This window comes from Chamaea fasciata, unplaced genomic scaffold (genome assembly GCF_029207755.1).
Source record: "Chamaea fasciata isolate MVZ Bird 193981 ecotype frontalis unplaced genomic scaffold, bChaFas1.0.hap1 SCAF_7, whole genome shotgun sequence".
Lineage (NCBI taxonomy): Eukaryota > Metazoa > Chordata > Aves > Passeriformes > Sylviidae > Chamaea > Chamaea fasciata.
The window spans coordinates 33,905,460-33,918,884 of NW_027094092.1; the positions used below are offsets into that span (position 1 = coordinate 33,905,460).

A 13,425-nucleotide genomic window follows, 5' to 3' on the forward strand; every position below is an offset into this window, starting at 1 on the left:
TGAGGAGTGGGCTGAACTCTCAAGTAACTCAAATATACTTGATTTAGATCACTGCTATGAGATAAGATAAATGGTTAGGTTGAGAAAACAAATAGGACAATACCATTGAAGAAATAATAGGACTGTAAAGTTACAAGGCATCATAAAACTAAAAGTTTTGAATACTTAATTCTGCTTTGATTTGATTATGTTATCTATTGAGACAATCAAGACCTGTTGAACTGGATCACAGCCAAGAAATGCTTATATTGATAGTGTGCTCAATAAATGCTATTCTTTCTCACCTAAGACTGAAACATCTTTTTGATTAAATGAACAGAATCTAGGATCTTATCTATTGGTGATTTAAGTAAATGTGTTCTGATGAGGAAAGCAGATAAGCAAAGTAAAGAGAATACTCCAAGTAATCTTCACTCCTTTAAGATAAGGTGTCATTGCTTCACTCCATTTTGTCATTTGCTTAGGTAAGTTTGTTTGATATTAAAGGTTAATACGGACAGCAGATGAATTATGTGGCAGCACTTCATGAACTCGAAAAGGGTTCTGAGTGATAATGCATAAGATGTAGCAATTAAGAATTCCAAATGAGAATACCAAAAGCCAGTTAACATTTATCTGTATAATCTGTATAGTTTACATGTTTTTAGAAGGTTTTTATTTTTTTCTTACCCCCTTTTTTTTTTTTTTAAATCCTATGTGGCATACAGATTATTTCTCATTCTTACATGTTCTGACTACTAGTTAATATACTGGGAAATAACAGGGAGCAGATTTTTCAGAACACCTCAGAACCTGTGAATACATTTAGGAGAGTGTGTCTCTCCTGAATGCAGAGATCTGGAGGAGAAAATCTGACTTGATCCAGAATGGCTGACCCAAAGTGTCAGGAAGAGCACAGCTGGGGTGAGGCTTTGGATGAGTTATTTTGCTCTTCAGAATGGTCAATTTTATGCTGTGGAGAATACAACTAAACTGCTGCAACGCTCAGGCTGCCACATTTTCAGTGTCAGTGCTACCTACCTCTATACTGCATTGCAGCAAAGAATGCAAACTTTAACTTGAAATGTGATTAAAAGGGCTGTGAGAAAGTTGAGAGTTCTCTAAAAAAAGAATATTTCCCTTCATTTCATGAGCTGCAATGATCGATGCCATCCCTATAATGCAAAATTGTTGGTGTAGGAACTACTCTGGCTGGGTTTAGGTCAATTATTTTATCTCTATTGGAAAAAATACAGAATGACTGCATTCATTGTCAAACTCATACAGTGAAGAAACCGGAAGTTTGGCACTTCATGTACTTGCCAAATTATGCCATAATTTATTATTGTACATTATCCAGGGTTTGCTTTCTGGGTGATTTAGTTTTCTTATCCTCAAGAGAATTTCTAAGGAAAAGATTGTGGGAGAAACTTTGAAGGGCTACTCTCAGTTCCTACCTTTCTTCTAATATAGTTCATTATCAACCTCAGAAAATGTTTGATGTTGTAAGTCAGTAATGTGCAGCAGAGGAGCTTAGGGAATAGTATATTCATTTGTACTGACCAAAATACTACTATAATTTTCTTCAGGCTGATGCTATAGGCAATTTGATTATAGTTGAATTAGCTGACCTTTCCTTTTGTACTCAAAATTCAGAGTACTTTTTCCACCAAGGGTAAAAAAATCCTGTCTATTTTTTAAATTCAAAATATTCCTTTTCCCCAAAGAGCTATGTATTGAAAAAGATAAAAAGTAGCTAAGTTTAAAAGATTAAGAATGAAAAACATATAATTAAAGAATCATCATCCCAACCTAGGGTAAAAAAATGCCTTGCCCCTCTCATTTGACTCTTTGCTTAATTTAGCGTTCCATTAAATTTGATATGAAAACCTCTGTATGAATAACAACAAAACTTTTACCTCTTACTTTGGAGAATTATCTAGCACTGTACATTACAGCTATAAAATTGTTAACTTGGAAGGCCAAAATTTAGAATGAGAGAGACAAAAAACTTACTAAATGATCTGAGTAATGTAATTCTATTGTTATTAATATTAGTCCATATCATCCTGTTTACCTGAAACTCAGGTAATGGCATTGCCTCTAGGATTTATTGTTAAACATTAAAACTCATGGCATGAGTTCTTTACAACCTTTCATAAGATATTCAGCCTCTCTATCTAGCTTTGAAATCCAAGTATTTGCAGCCCAAAAAATTTTGCCCTTTAGTGAGGCACCAGGAAATTTTCCTTTTCCCTGATGATGTATTTAAGAAATAGATTTCTCAACAGAAAGGGACTTTAATTAGCAGCCAAAGTAAAAAATTAATTCAAAGTATTCAAGCTTAAAACGATCTGCAGGTTGATGGATATGGCACTATATATGAAATGTCAGCAGATCCTAATTTAGGAAAAAGCTGAATATATGCCAGAAAAACAAATATTTTTAAATTAATCACACATAATTCTCTGATAATTAAAATTGAGTTATGGTCCAAGGATTACAGAAATACCAGGAATAAAAAAAAGGATACTTCTAAGACATCCAAACTGGGCTGTTGGCCTCTACCCAACTGGAATTTCACTGTGACATTGGATAAAGTTTGTTAGGAAAAAGGAAAAGGAAGAAAAAAAGGGGTTTTTGCTTCTCAGTGAGATAATGGGAGACATTGGAAGAATGATTAGGATAATATAAACCTGTAAAGTGAAGTGGGTTTAAGAACTGGAAAGAATGAGGATAACTGAATTTAAAGCTTCTGTTTGATTTTATTTGAAGTCTTTTATATTGAAGTCTTCTAAGGATACCAGATTCCTCGATCTGGTATGTTTCCTAATTCAGGAGAGATGATGATCTGCACAAATTCTTGTTTTCTTTTATTCTTGATAAAAAATGAGCCCAACTTAAGACAAGAGAATGAAAAATATAACATACAGTGAATGCAGATGCTTTGTATTTCTTGATTATTACAGGGCATAGAAAATGTCCTTTTAAAAAATATAAACTAATGTCACCAGTTTCTCCCTCCTCTCACTCCTGATAAAAACAGAAGAATAATTCATATGCCTACAGAAAACATTCCCCAAACCCTACATCTTTTCTTAAAAAAATAATTGAGAAATTTCATTAGGTTATTTTTTAAATTTACCTCAGTCATCCTGGAATTTTCAAATTCACTGCTCAAGGGCAAATAATTTATTTGTTTTTTTTTTTTACTATTCTCAATTTCTTAATTCTGCAGGGAACTGTGTAGATAATGGGTTTTAATGTAGGTATATTCAGAGGCAATAAATATTTTCTGTATAGCAGTGGATGTATCATTAGATTTTTGTCTTCCTCTGTTACATAACTTGATATCAAGATCTACCAACTCGTCACTGTATTTTGTTTTGAAATAATTTGTTAAACTTCTCTCATATATACATATCTGAGGAATTAAAAAATTGTTTATTTTTTCTATCTACAATAGACATGCCTGTTTAAAAGGGGAATGAAGCATCTTTTTTCAGGTTAACCTCAAATATATCAGCACTTGGAGTAGCATCAAATCGCACACATTAATTTTGCAAGTGACACAAAACTTGAGAGGGGTGGGGGTGGGAAGTGGACCAGAGCAGGTCTTCTGTCCAGAGGCACCTCACAAGGCTGGAGGAATGGACTTATAGGATAACTTTATGAAATTCAGCATAGGTAAATGCAAACTCCTGCACCTGGGAAGTGAGACCCTCTTGAGACAATGCAGGCAGGAGACTGACTAGCTGAGGCACAACTCTGTGGCAAAGACCACGGGGCCCTTAGGAAGAAAGTGACCTGAACATGAACCAACTTAGTATCCTGGCAGTAGAAAAGGTCATCAGTATCTGGGGCTGTATTCACTGCAGTAGAGCCAATATTTTGTGGAAAGTTATTATCCCCCTATACATGACACTTCTTAGCCCACACTTAGGCACTGTGTGCTGTTTGGGTCTCAGTTTACAAGAAAACTTGAATTTACAGGAAGAATACTGATAAACTCCAGAGAACCACCAAGATAATTGGGGGATGGAGCATATGGCCTGTGAGGTGCAGCAGAGGGAACTGGAGTTGCTTTGCAGGAGAGGAGGTGGCTTGAAAGGGAATGGTAGCAGCCTAACAATACAGCTGTGGAGGAGACAGAGCAGAAGGCTGGACATATGAAGATTTTTTTTCCAGTAGGGGACCCTTAATACGAAACCAATGAATTTGTACAGTGTGGGTTGTCTAATACAATACATAGAAAATTGATTATAAAATTATTGTACTGTAAAGCTGTGCTGAGTTTTAGGTAGATCTAGTGTCTGGGGAGTGTGTGGCTTTTTAATAATTTGGAACATCTAATTTTCCTTTCTAAGAAATCAATAGCCAAAAAAAAAAAAGACTGAAAGAAGCCTTAGTGAAACCTTTATACCGATATAAAATTGTTTCTTATCTTTTACTTTGGAAGCTTTGAGAAGCCAACTATTTTCCAGCATAGGTATTGACACTTCAAAATACCTGAAAAAATCCTCTTAAACTAGCATAAAAAAAGAGGTTTCCCATACTCACTATGTTTTCATTTAATGTTCTTGGTATTAATACATTATGTCAATAGAATGTAATAATAGTAGATTTCTGTAAGACAGGAGCAAATTTTCATTTAAAGTAAGACCATCCATTATAATCAGAGAGAGGGTACTTGAACTGAAGATCACTACTCAGTTAAAATAAAAAATAATGAATGTGTCATCTTTAATAGAAAATGTCATATGAATACATGACAAGTGGCGCATATTCAAAATGTTTTCTATAAGTCATTTATGCAATTTTAGATTTTAGAACTTAAAAACCTCTTTACTGCTTTTTAGTTGGCATGGGACGCTACACACTATATCTATATTTTTATTTTTATTTGAGGCATTAGAGTTTATAAAACTATGTAACTGTATGTTTTATTTGACAATAGACAACCACTGAAACAAATATGTGTTAAATACACAAAGACTAAAGGGAAGTGGACAGATAGTACATAAAGCTGTAATTGACTCTAAGGATTCCTGCAACATAGAAAATTTAGAAAGGATTTTGAGTTGTCTCTGAGTAGCAGTGTGACCCCTGGACTAAATATCAAAACCTTGGGCTTACTTGCAAAATAACAATAAAAGAGTAAAGATTTGTGACCCCATTATTTGGTAGAGATTTGTACATTAAAAATTGTTATCTCAAACAAGAAGGCTAGCATGGCATTTTATAACTATGTTCTCAGTATTATAGACAGAGTACATTTTAGATTATAAAAAGTTTATAGAGAAATGAAAAATAGGACAAATATCTACTCATCATAAAACTGTGGTGCAACAAAATAGGGTCAAGGGTTTTATTTTTGTGTGTTAATCATGCTTATTTATTTCTTGCTATAAAGAAGGATATGAATCACCAAGAATCATAACAATATTTTTAAATTTGGTTAATTTCCCACCTACATACATACATTTTTTTCACATGCCTTTCGCGTGCAATGAATATTCATCACTCAAGTGTCTGGAAGACAAAAATTTATAGTCACACATGTATTATTCTGTAACAGACTTAAAAATCAGTGTGTCAGCTGTAAAATGAACCATCAGTCTTTAGACCAATGGAAATTTAATGATACAATTCTGTACACTGACTGCCTTGGAAATCTGCAGTACACCCTCATGTTTTTTGCTAAACCAGGAAAGGAGGAAAGAGTGGGATTTGCTATGAATGAATCCACACTCATCAAGAGGAGATTTTTTTGGAGAATTTGTGGTGCAGAATAGGCCTGGGCTCACCGGGTTAGGCAGGTCCTAAAATGTTCCTAAAAGAATTTCTCCTCTCTCACAGGCTAAAGAGGAAAACTAGGGAATTTACTCCCACCAGCCTACAGTCCAGTTTGTGAACACTATATGGGTCTCTCTGAATCATGTGAGAAAATGCTATTTATGACTGTACATTTTAGTTTTGGAAAACGGTTTAAAAGATGTTAAGAAAATTTGTTTCTGAACTGTTAGGAATGAAACATTTGAAAACTTTATTTTCAAACTTTTTATATCTAACAGGTCATTATTGGATTGAACAAGGTTCTGTGTGGACAGAAGTTACAGTAGTTTATTCAAGATCAAGATTCTTTCTTTACTTGAGTACAGAATGAAGCTCCTTTATTTTTGCCTGTGCAATGAATACAGATAAAGGAGCTTCGATTTTTTGCTTTCTGCATCAGGAGCTTGATCCAAGGCCAGCTCAGTGGAAATGCTCCCATTGATTTCAGTGGCTTTGGATAAGACTTTAATTCTGTTGTGACTGGATTGCAAACCAATATATTTATCTCTTTGGAATTCTACTGACGTAGTGTCTTTTAAAGGGTTTTCTTTAATTCTTTTCCTGATGCAATTCACGTAATTATTCAAGTTATTCAAGTTACTTCCTATTTAACATATTGTTATCAGCTGTCAAAATAATTAAATACTCAATATAAATTTAAGCACTTAAACTGACAAAAATGTTGCTGATAAGAATAATGGAAGAAACAGAAAATCAGGAAAAAAATTTACAGGGACAATTCAAACCATTTCATCTGTAAATAATGAGAATTTAATGAGGTTGATATCCAAAAAGGCTCTCACTTCTTACAGTACAAAGCATTCATTTTTCACATTAATTGTCTTTTTAGTAATGTTTTTAGGACACTGCAAAGAAAATGTTTATGCGAATATAAGTTGTATTCATGGAACTTTTTCTCTGGTCCTAGAAAAAACAGTTCACCTGTGAACTTCTGAAAAGAAAATTTCATCAAGTGTCTAATCTGTCAAAAAAAAAAAAGAAAATTCAAAGCTCAGGAGAGTCATACCCCGTAATAAAAAGGCTGGTTCTTTTAATTGAAAATCTGAAACTCTGAATTTTCATGATATAGAACACACCCTTAGGATAAGCTTTGTATAGCACCAAGATCCAGAGTCAGAAAAGAAATAGCAAATAAGGAAGTGACAATATGGCATTGGTCCACATTATTTGGACATCAGATCAAAATAGCACAGCTCTTGGAAAAATTTCAAGCTGATTAGTGATTAAATCCAAGGTAGCACAATCAGTGAAAGAATTGTTCTACCTGCCTTAGACATCTACATTTATTGAGATGAATTATCCCCTGGAGGTACTGGACTCTCTCCATTTACTATAGAAAAGTCTCAACAGATAAATTAAATGGTATGGTCAGCTCTTAGAAAGAGACAATTAGGTAAATTGAGACCCACACTGGATACTGATTCATCTGTGTGAAGTATCTCCTAATAACTTATTTAATAAGAAAAAGAAAAGTTATGTATACTTTGATAAAGAAGCTGAAACTATACGTGGCTCTTAAAATATTTCTTTCAAATGTTTATTCAATGCTTTCAACTTTGAAAGTATTTCTTTAGTTTATGTTAAGCTATATAACAGTGAAAAAAAAGGGGGTGGGAAAGATGGAGGAAAACATCTGAGAGGAACAAAAATACCAGGAATTATAGTGAGGAAGAAGTTACATGATTTAATATTAAAAAGAAAAAAATGAGAAAGATACTCTGTAAAACTGAAAAATTGATGGTAGGCTACTGATACATAGCTCTGAGCAACTCTCTCAATTACCTGTTACCTCTCTGCAGAAAATGGTTTATTGCCAGCACATCACTGAAAGCTGCAGTTGAGAGTGCTCCGTATGGGCACTCCTAAATGGGAGTTTGGTGTTCAAGCTAGAACACAAGATTTATTGAAGGGATTAAAGTAAATTAGGCAAGTGGAACACAAAAACCCCCAGACTTCAGATAATGAAAGTTTTAAAGATCATGAAAGTATTTTGGGTCTAGAAACTCAAAAAACCAAACATAAGGTTGGAATGTTGTTTTTTTTGACATCTTAAGAAACATCAAAAAATAATCTGGATATTATCATGAAAGAAATAAGGGTCATTGTAATCAATATTTTTGTTTATGTCATCCAGAGATGTTCACAGTTAATAAAAAATACCAGCAAGGTTTCTGCTGACAGATATGGAACTAGGTACTTAAAGTCTGGAAAACTATGTTGGCATTTGTCAGCAAACAATGATTTCTATAAGAATTAAAGGGCTGAGTGGACCTGTCAGAAGTAAGAGGGTTTTACAAGTAGTGAAGAATAAAAATTTAGTCTTGTGTTGCTACAAGAAAGCTTTTACAGGTCAACAATCAAAATATTTTAGAGCAATATGGGCTTAAAACACGATTGTCATAAGATAATAGAAAGGTTTGGGGTGGAAGTGACCCTAAATTTCCAATACCCTGTCATAGCCATGATTCATCTCTCTAGATCATGCTGCTAAGGGCTCCATCCAACCCAGCCTTGAAAACTTCCAGAGACAGGAGATCCAGCTTTTCAGGGTAACCTGTTCCAGTGTATCACTACCCTCACAGTAAAGAATTTCTTCCTAATAACCAATTTAGATCTTTCAGTTTAAAGCCTTTCCCTCTTGTCGTATCATTACATATTGTTGAAGTCACCCCTTCTCTTTTTCATAAGCTCTAAGTACTGGAAGGCTTGTAATGAGGTCTCCCCAGAGCCTCCTCTATGCTTGAATACATCAGTTCTCAGCCTGTCTCCATAGAAGAGGTGTTCCAGTCACCAGATAATCTTATTGGCCCTTTGGACTTGCTTCAACAGCTCCACATTTCTTGTACTGAGGACTCCAGACCTGGACACAATATCCTTGGTGGTGTCTCACAAGGACAGGGGAGAGGAAGAGAATCACCTTCCTCAGCTTACTGGCCTTGCTTCTTTTGGTGCAGCCCAGGATACAGTTGGCCTGTTGGGCAGTGAGTGCACACTGTTGGCTCATGTCTGGTTTTTCATCCATGAGAACCTGCAACTCCTTCGCCACAGAGCTACTCTCAGGGGTTCTTGTCCCAGATTCTACACATCTGGGATTGCCCCAGCCCTGGTGCAAGACCTTGCATTTAGACTTGAGCTTCATGAGGTTCTTAAGGGCTCTCAGCTTGTTTTTGTCTGTTTCTCAGATATATTGTTGCCCAAGACAGTGTAACAGGGAAGGAAGGGGAAATTTTAGTATCTCAACACAACCTCAGTGCCCACGAAGACGTATTTTGACCACATATAATTTGCAAAATAGAAACATGTTAATATTTGAGTTTGTGTGGCAAGGTTTGGGTAACCAGAGCTGGTGGGGGTGAACAGGAGTGGTTTCTCTGAGAAACTACTAGAAACTTTCCCTGTGTCTGACAGAGCCAATGCTAGCTGGCTAGATGAATCTACCTCTGGCCAAAGCTGAGTCCATCAGCTGCAGCCCATGATGCAGCCCATGGTGAGTCAGGCTGTGCCCCTGCAGCCCATGGAGGTGCATGGGGAAGCAGAGATCCAACCTCAGCCTGTGGAGAATCCCATGTCAGAGCAGGTGGATGTGCCCAAAAGAGGCTGTGACTCCATGGGAGGTCTGCACTGGAGCAAGGTCCTGAGAGGACCTGTGGACTCATGGAGAGAGGACCCTATGCTGGAGCAGGTTTTCTGGCAGGACTTGTGATACCAAAAGGAACCCACACTGGAGCAGGCTTTTTTTGAAGGACTGCAGCCTGTGGAAGAGACCCACTCTGGAGAATAGGAGGGATTCACACTGGAGAAGTTCATGGAAGACTGTCTCCTGTTGGATCCTAGAGAAGTGGAAAGCGTCTCCCAGAGGAGGAAGCAGAGGCAGAAACAATATGGTGAACTGACTGTAACCCCTATTCCTTGCCCCTGCTTCACTTCCTGGGGAAGGAGTTAAATAGTCAAGAGTAAAGTTAAGCCCAGTAAAAACTAGCAGGGGGAGGTGTGGTTAAGATTTGGTTCTATTTCTCATTATCCTACTCGAAGATATGATTGGCAACAAATTCAATGAATTTCCCCAAGTGGAGTCTGGTTTGGCTGTGACGGTAATCAGTGAGTGATCTCTTCATGTCCTTATCTCAATCCATGAACATTTCATCATATAGTTTTCTGTCCCTGTTGTACAGAAAAGTGGGGAGCAATAGAGTGGCTTTCATTGGCACCTGGCATCCAGCCAAAGTCAAACCACCACAATATTATTTAAAAAATAATAGTTTTAAGCAAAGAAGGATTTAATCTCTCATTTTATAGAGGCCTTAATAAAAGACAGATGAAGAAATTATATTGCTGGACGGGAAAATTTAGTGAGATCATAATCTTTGCAGATCAAAAGAGTAGAGCGTTACGCAAAAGAGTTTCTGAAAAAAAAAACCAGTTACACCTCTCTTTTGGGGAGAATTCATTAATGACTCTTGAAAGGTGATTATAGGGTGATAGATTTGTATTTTGTTGAAAATAAGGACACAGACACCACACCCAAAATGAACCCTGTTCTCTGACCTAAACATAACAAAATAGTCTCCAGTATCAAATAGAATACATAATCTCTGAAGGTAATTACAGAAACACATTCACAGAGCAAAATGTGCGAAAACCAGGTTGACACAGACACATTTTCCCATCTGTCACAGCAAACACTTATAAATATTGAATAATTAACACAGAAAATTGAAGCAATTTTGTTTCAGGAAGTCCCAGCTTACCAGCTATATGTAGCTGCTTCTTACTTTTTGCTCATGTCTTATATTTAGAGGGCGAGGGGAATTCTCTACCTCATTATATAAATTAGCTACTAAAGCTACAGAGCCCAGACATAGAACTAAACACCAATGTGGTTGGCATCAGATGTGATTATGTTAGGAATTCATTCCACTGTATTTAAATAGTAGCTGAAGGAACTCATAGTAGCCTGGAGCTTTATGGAAAACAAACAACTCTGCTAAAGCATGAGAAAAACCAAAAATGCTGTAAGAAACTATCAGGAATAATACGTCTATGGAGAAAGGCAACAAAGATGACAGAATGAGTCAAAGCACACTTTTGACTCAAAATGGGTTTTAAATCTGATGTTTTTCTTCACAGCTTGTGATAGCACAAGCCATTTAAATCCTAAGTTTGGCTTCAGAAAGCAGTTTTATCAATATTTGGCTAATGTGTATTGAGTATGAATTCGTATCTGTTACACCCAAGGAAACGAAAAGTATTGACTACCTAGAATTCTGTGTGGGTGGACTTAGTGTCTCCAATACTAATATACTAATACCCAATACTGACTGGTTTAGTGTTTTTATAGTATAAATTGATTTTATTTAAAGCTGGGAAGACATATTACTTTTTTTCCATTGCTTTATTTTCAAACCTAGAAGAAAACGATATGATGAGTGGAAAAGAAATAATAAAGAAATAGCACGTCCGAAAACTGCAGAAGTTAATATGTGTTCACTTATGTTCTAAAACTGTTGAGTTTATATAAAATTTGTTTTCCTATTTACAGGTGTTTGAAGACCATTGACCTTAACCAGATGGTAAACGTCAATATTGTCAACATTGATTAAACAAGTAAAAAATATATTGAACATTTCTGCAATGTACACCTCTGCAGTTTGATCACATTTTCCTGCTTCTCCTTTAACTGTCCACACAATTGACCTAATTTCCAGAGTATATACACAGACGATTTCACCCTCCTTAACTCATTTCTATGAACCTGTTTTTCAGGTTTTGTAGCATCATATTTTTTCCTGAGTACCTATGAAGTTTAAGTCTTTCCTAATAAGTTAATTCTTTCCTCCAAACAAATGCAGCCCCCTTTACACGATTTTTCTACTTTTCATTTGGGATGTGTTCTTGTGGAAAGAGAGAAAGTGGGAGGAAGGAAGACTGAGTTAAAAAGATGGCAGATTTATAGTTGTTTTCAATTAATTTTCACTCATTTAAAACAAAATTTTATTCTCTGGTGGATTACTTACACTTTTAATGCAGTATCAGACCTCCTAACTTCAGGTTTATTGGTTCTGCATGGTCTAGAAGAGCAATTGCTACACGTTGTCATCATCTACACTAATTCCTTGAACTTTAGCTCTTTAAGTCAGAAGTGACCTTTATGATTAGACAGTTTAGCATTTTAGATGATAAGGCCCATATGATGACATACAAGAAGGCATATCTCTATCTCAATAGCTCTTAGTCTGAAGAAAATAACAATGAATGGTCTATTTTAACATGAACTGAGTACCTGAGTTATCTGGGACTCACTGTGTGGTTTATTATTGGTTTTCTTTGATTCATGGTTCTTACATGAAGTGTTCAGCATCACAGAATTTATGGCTGTAACCCGTAAATTAGTGATGCAGACAATTGCTGTCTTTATTGCAGAATTGCAGAATAAATTTGGGATAAAGGAACAACTAAACATGGAAAAATTAAGGGCATTTGTGAGCCTTAGCTTTTGGAAGATAAATTCTGACTCTCAGGCAGGAGAACTAACACCTCAAAAACGGCATTCTTAAAATCCTGTCAGCACTTTACTCAAGACTTGAGGAGTAGGTAGAGATCTGGAAGCCAAAATGTGTGAATGAAACAACGGTGTATATAGAAGGGATATAGGTATGTTAGGAACAGGGACATTTCTCTGAAGAAGGGAATTTCACAGGCAGCATAACCTGAAACATGATCATAATGGAGTCAGGTAATGAAAATGAAAAGTGTTATAAACTACCATTTAGAAGGGAGAAACTGGGAGAAAGTTAAGATGTACAAAAGTACACTTGGCTCAAAGTGACACTGCTTGTGTCCTACCTCTGGGGACAGGAACATGAAAGATATAAAAATGCTACTGCAGTTGTACTTACTGCAAGTACATCTAGCATGTGAATGTTCAAATTCATGGGAGGCAAATACATAAAAAGAGAGGAAGATATAAAAAGAGGAGTCCAAAAAGAATGAAATTTACCAAAAGATTTAAGACTCTAAAGTTTTTTTTGTGTGTGTGTGTGTGTTTGCTTTTTTTTTTTTAAATCAAAGCCCAAGAAAATTTGTCTTACATTTCAAGAAGAAAACAAAATGGTCCAAACACCCTACCCCTAACAATCACAGCACTCTGAGAAAGTTAAGGAAACCATCACATGAAAAAGGTTGACTTTTATGAAATGGGATGTTTGTTCGAATGAAAAGAGGAAAGGAAATTAGAGGGGCTGGAAAAGAATTTGAGGTATGAACAAAGAATTCTCAAACTGATTTTAAAACCATTCATATCAGCTATTACTCTTGGTAACTTCATCTCTGCTTATGATCAGTAAAAAAACTACAGAGATCCGAGTGGCCTATTAAAATTAAATAGGTGATTTTTGAAGAAAATCTCCAATTTTTCTTCTGAGGTTAGACAAAAAGGCAGTTTGTGCTTTTATCCAAATAAGGCACCCACAGTGAAGCGCTGTATTATTTTCAGTATCTAGTCTTATCACAGAAGCAGTACCAAATGCAGTCATCAATTCCATTGTGCACTGGTCCACTAGAAACCAGAAGTGGTTTGCACAGGGCAGCTGA

The 13,425-nt window shown here is 35.9% G+C and overlaps 1 long non-coding RNA gene across 7 annotated transcripts in view; it reads right to left on the minus strand.

The window, feature by feature from the left end:
* Positions 1-5,444: 5,444 nt before the first annotated feature.
* LOC136291764 (uncharacterized) overlaps positions 5,445-13,425 on the minus strand; it is a 33,904-nt gene continuing 25,923 nt past the window's right edge. For all 7 annotated transcript variants that reach the window (XR_010721702.1, XR_010721706.1, XR_010721701.1 and 4 more), the window contains one exon: positions 5,445-5,511. This is a non-coding gene — a long non-coding RNA (uncharacterized lncRNA). The remainder of the gene's footprint in view (positions 5,512-13,425) is intronic.